We start from the raw sequence: 6,161 nt of genomic DNA on the forward strand, positions 1-6,161 counted from the left end.
GTTCACAGATGGTGGTGATAGCAGAAGCTTTGCATGCAGGGAAGGCCAATCCATATCTAGAATGAGTATTCCAGTGAAGACCAATCACTGCTCCCTCTATGATTGAAGGTGTTTAATAAAATCAACCTGCCATCTGACAGCTGCTACTCTCCTAAGAATGGTGTGTACCAGGGTTCAATGTAGGTTTCTCCTGTTGGCAGGCTGGACACTTAGCAGTGGTGGTAGTTAGATTAGTCTTGATAAGAAGAGTCCCTGAGTTTGAATTCCTGTCTAACCTCCATATCTGCTACTACGACTACTTTGTTCATGAGCTTATTAAACAAACTGCAGGTTGGCCAATAAAAGAGGTTGTTGTACCTATGGTGGCTCATCTTGCCCACCTGATTATAGAGAATGGCAATCTTATGCCCTAGATGAGCATTCATGTGGGAAAGAAATGACCTCACATTCTGTGACTATTTTATTTTTTATCCTCACCCAAGGATATTTTTGCATTTACCTTCAGATAGAGTGGGAGGGAGAGAAGGAGAAAGAGAGAGAAAGAAACATTGATGCAAGAGAGACACATCAAGTGGTTGCCACCCCCACGACCCCAACCATGGCGGGGAAAAACTGCAACCGAGGTACGTGCCCTTAGCCAGAACCGAACCCGGGACTCTCTGGACCGTAGGCCGATGCTCCAACTGCTGAGCCAAACTGGCCAGGGCTCTGTGTCTATTTTTAAGCAGGCACATCCACATACTTCTTTTCTAAACCTACTTATTAGTTCTTCAGTTTTGTACCTTCTAAGTCCCTGACCATCAAGCCTAATTGTTAGCCCATGAATTTGTAGACCTAAATATATGACCATCTCTTCTTCCAGGCAAAGTGAACAACTACATATATGGCTTGACTTCCTGCTTACTGGGAAGATTTATCTTTCCCATAGTCCTTCAGGGCCATCCGTGACTGGGGTTGTGATTCTGCATCAGTTTACTATCAGCTGTTTGCATTTCTAAACCAGGCTCAAATATTTTCTTCCTTGATCAAGCTGAATTCCTTAATTTCATAGGTGTAAGTGAAGGAGAGGACACTGAGGTCAATGGCGTGGAAGTCTGAGCCACCTGCTTATGTAACTCCTTTGTGTCTTCAGAACCTGCTAAAGCTAGAACTTGCATTAACCATATCTTTCTGATGATGAACATATTTTCTCACACCCAAATTTATGGGTTGATGGGTCAGATTACACTCAATTCATGATGGGCAGCTCTGGTTCACTGGGTCACCTGGTGTTCCATGGTCAGGCACTTGATCTTGATTCGGGCACACTGGCATTCAGCATATCCCCAAACCTAGAAATCTGCATTATGATTTTCCTATTGAGACTTGCCAGAGGCTTCACACAGTATGCTAATTTTCTGAGGCTACCTCCAGCATGGTTGAATCTGCTGAATCACAGGGCTCACTTGACCAGAGGGTGCATAAGCCACAGGCCTGCTTTAGGGTCCTTTCTTGTTCTGGGTCCCATGCAAAATTAGCAGTTTAACAGGTTCTTCAGTAAATGAGTTAGAGTAGCAGACCCAAATGCAGTATATGTTGCCTTCAAAATCAGAATCCAAAGATGCTGTTGATGGTTAATTTTATGTGTCAACTCGACTAGGACAAAGTACCCAGATATTTGGCCTAAGTGATTATTCTCTACAATGTGGTGAGCCTCATCCAATCAGCTGAAGGCCTTACTAGAGAAACCCGACCTCCCAGGAAGAGGAGGAGCCGTGCCAGCAGACTGCCTTGGGACTTGAACTGCAGCACTGACTCTTCCCTGGATCTCCAGCCCGCCTGCCCACCCCCAAGATTTTGGATTTGCCAGCTTCTGCAATCATGTGGATTAAGGAATCAGTAATTCCTTAAAATAAATCTCTCTCTCAATATATGGACATCCTATTGGTTCTATTTCTCTAGAGAATCCTGACTAATAGAGATGCCTTTTTCTTAGTGGTAGGGGTTGCAAAATGTACCAACTTGGCCTTCACTAGGGGATATGCATTATAATATAAGACCAGAGAAGGGCTTCAGAATAAGAAAATAAAAGGTACAAGGCTGGTACCCTGAGGAACATCACCAAAAAAGTGATAGAGAAAATAAACTCACAAAAGAGAGAAGGAGCTTTAGGCTAGAGAGAAGGAAAAGACTAAAGCCCTGTGGGTGTGGTCACTGAAGTCAAGGAAAGAGAAACCTTTCAAGAAGCAATTAGTGGTGTCATATGACAGAGAGGTTCTGCCAGATAAAAACGGAGCAGCTGCACTGCAGTTAGCAGCAGGGAGACCATGGTGACTTGCATGAGAAGTGTTTCAGAATTGAGTTGTAGGTGCAGAAGCAGGTTCCAATTGTATGAGGAGTGAACGGGTAGTGTGAATAAGCCGTCAAGTCAGTGCCTCTTACCTAACCAATCAACCAACCAACCAACCAACCAACCAACCAACCAACCAACCAACCAAAAACCTGGCCTGGCAGGGGTTGCGGTAGATGGGGTGGTCTGGCGTTTGAAGGAATTTCTTCCCTCTTTTTTAAGTGGAGAGAGCCCTAAATGCACTAATGGCTGATAGAGAAGAAAGGGTGAAGATGGACACAGAAAGGGCAGTGCTGATGGTGTGAGGTCTCCGAGGAGGCTGACATCCAGACCTCTGAGTCATGGGAGCTGGCATCCAGAGGAATTATTCTACAGACTTCACAGAATAATGGCTTGTAATGGAGCTTGCAATCTGTTTACCTTTTCCCATAAATATTAAATTTCTGAAACAATATATGAAAATACCAAGAGATGGCTTTTAAAAATTGTTGCTCCAGATAAAAGAAAATTGGTAAATTGGAGGCATGGTTAGAAATAAATGGAACAAAGCCTGGGAAAGGTTAATTATAGGATTGTCGTATTATGGGAAGGAAAAACACAGGGTAAGGACTGGCTGAGATCTGAGAGTTGTCATTAGTTGCTGAATATGAGCCAACAAATAGAAGAGCGGTTTAAAAAGCAAGCACCATTCTGAGGGACAAATGTTTTTAAATGCACGCTTTACGTTCAAACACCTAACGATGTCATGCATGTTGCAAAATATTGTGGACTTGGTTTGATTTGTTGCTACTGATCTGCCCCCGCCAGGTTATATTCTTAAGAATTACTTGGGCAGCAGTGCTAATGGTTTATGCTGAAATACCCATGTTCTCTTGCCATCTCTATAACATGGTGGTTAGGGTGAAGCTTGTGTAAACAGTAGTGGTGAGAGAGAGGTTTTATTTTTCCTTATGTGATACTTAGGCAGACTGCATGTTCACCACATTTTAAATTTAGGCCTCGTTGAATAGCTAATACTAATCAACTGATCAAACCTACTACACAAATTAAAGTTGTCATGTGAGGACTAAAGAATGATGAATTGATCTTTCACCCTGTGCATTAAGTCTCTTATGAGTAAAAATGTAGCATCGAAAAAAGTAAGATTCAACCTCCTTCTTTTTCTCCCACCCTTTATCAGTCCCCCAGTGAAAGGTATAAAGGTTAGGAGAAAGGTATAAAAATTAGGAGATCCAAGATGGTGGAGATTAGGGGGAAGCTACACCGACCTCCTCCCACGACCTAACTGGAATCACAGTTAAAGTATAGGAAAATCATCATGAATAACCAACTGAAGACTAGCTGGAGAGAACCAAAGACTTACAGAGGAGGCCAAGTCAAGACTGGTAGGAGGTGCAGAGTGCGAGAGGGCTGGCCAGGCACTCATGGGCAGCAGCTGAAGTTCCAGAGGGTAATCTCAGCTGTGGGTGTTCCCCCTAAGAAGTGTGGAGTATAAATCCCAAGCCGGGCTCCCTAGTCCAGAGCACCAGAACCGGGAAAGGCGCCCACATAACATCTGGCTGTGAAAAGCAGCGGGATTTCTGTCCACCAGGGAGAAATGCAAGCACCCTCTTAAAGGGCCAACACACAAAATTTCATTCATAGCCACTCACGCAGGGCTCCAGCAGAGGAAGAGCAGAGCAGACTAGAGCTGCATGAGGAGAGTCTGGGGTTGGTGGCTCTGGGGAGAGAGATGAAGGGTCAGCCCCGGGATCTCTGCGATGAGTCATTCCCTCATACTGCAGAAGCCATCTTTCTCAGGCTGAGCGTTTCCCTCCATGAAGCATCAGCCTGAGGGGGAAGCAACTGCCCACCCATTGGAATCCCTCTAGCCCCACCCTGAGGAGCTTGGGTCCTGCTGAGGACTACAGCCTGTGGCTCTGGAAGTGACTGAGCCTAATAGACAGCCTGCAAGAAGAGGCAAATCTCTGGGTGCTTTGAGTTTTGCTGATCTGACCCTGGGCCTGGTACTGGTAAAAGCCAGCCTTGATGCACAGACTGGTCCTTTCCACATGCACCCAGGCTCAGCAGAGGGAACCACAAGATGCAGATCATTGATAGCTCCAAACAGGTTGCCCAGGGCCAGACACAGATGGTTATCTGACACTGGCCTGCACCAGAGTCCCTCCAGAGAGATCCAGAACCAATATACCCAGTGGCCAGTTTCAGACAACAACAGGGCAGAATCCAATAAGCTTCACAAGCCGCATATCTGCAGGGAGATATTGGCAAGCACCAAACCCTGCTGAGGCAAATTCTGCTTCGTGTGATTAGCACCTGCACAGCAGTTTGCATGCTGTGTTGGGGGTTGAGCTTCACTGTCAGCCAGCCTGAGGATCGATTCCACCCACAAAAGGGCCAACAGCAATCAAGACTCAATAACAACAGGAGGGCTCACATAATATGCACAAGGGACGATCTTAGAGCACTCAGTTCAGGTGATCAGGGAGACTGTGCCACTGGCTCCTACAGGTCACCTACTATATAAGACTACTCTACCAAGACTGGGAGGCATAGCAGATCTACCCAATACATAAAAACACATACAAAGAGGCAGATAAAATGGGGAGACAAAGAAACAGGCCCCAAATAAAGAACAAGAGAATTCTCCAGAAGAGCTAAATGAAATGGAGGTATTCCTCAGTATCAGACGAAGAGCATGGATTTTACACATGGTTTGGGATAATGGCTGTCCCAAGGACAGTTCATTCTTCATTTGGTTCAATAGTTTTCTCTAGAAAATAGAGACGATAGCACTGGTAAATAACTACCCAGAGAAGATACTGACTTCAAGATTCAATCATGCACACTATGGCCTGTAACCTCAACACAGACCTTCAAGTCAGCATCCAACTGGTCAGTGATGACCTGCTAAATCACATACTTTGTGGAAGAGTCCAAGTGAAGCCCACTGTTGAGGAGTGCATGGAAATGAATGACATTTTTGAGGACAGTAGCATCAAGGAAAATATAGACGTCACCTTTGCTACAGGATACAGCTTCTCTTTTCCTTTCCTTGATGGTCTGATCAAAGTTACTAACAGTGAAGTGTCCCTGTACAAGCTTATGTTCATTCCCTTCTGACCCAGAGAGGCCGACACTGACTGCCATCGGCATTCTCTAGCCTCTGGGCATCGTCCTGCCTGTTGCCAAACTCCAGTCTCGCTGGGCCACACAAGTGTTCAAAGGGCTGAGCCAGTTACCCTCAGTGAAGAACATGATGGTAGTAATTTCCCAGAAGAAAAGGGCTATGGAAAAACCGTATGTGAAGTCATCCCACCACACAATCCAAGTGGATCATATTGAGTACACTGATGAGCTCACCACCCTGGTGGGGGTGAACCCCAACCTGCTGGTCCTCTTTCTCTCAGATCCAAAGCTGGCCGTGGAGGTTCTCTTTGGTCCATGTACCCTGTACAAGTATCAGCTGCAGGGGCCAGAGAGGTGGGCAGGGGCCCAGAGAGCATTCCTGACCCAGAGAGAGTGGATCACCAAGCCTCTGAGGATGGGTGGTCCCCCTCACAGCTCTCTTGGATAAAGATGGCACCCGTCGGGTCTGGCATTTCTGGTTGCTGGCTCAGCCTACTTTAGATACATTTGTCATTGTGGTAAATGGAAATAAAGGAATGAACATTAAGTAGAAAAAGCATGCAATAGTTTCCACTTGTCCTGGACCATTCTACTTTTAAACGTTTAAGTAATATATTCAATACTATTGAGTACTATTATGACTGCTATAGCAAATGTTATCTGGATACACTTTACAAATAGATTTCTTTCTTTAAAAGTAGGT

At 45.2% G+C, this 6,161-nt stretch overlaps 1 pseudogene; it reads left to right on the top strand.

Annotated features, from left to right (window-relative positions):
* Positions 1–4,995: 4,995 nt before the first annotated feature.
* On the top strand, positions 4,996–5,906 carry LOC118623418 (annotated as a pseudogene).
* The last annotated feature ends 255 nt before the right edge of the window (positions 5,907–6,161 follow it).

This window comes from Molossus molossus, unplaced genomic scaffold, assembly GCF_014108415.1.
Source record: "Molossus molossus isolate mMolMol1 unplaced genomic scaffold, mMolMol1.p scaffold_m16_p_1, whole genome shotgun sequence".
Lineage (NCBI taxonomy): Eukaryota > Metazoa > Chordata > Mammalia > Chiroptera > Molossidae > Molossus > Molossus molossus.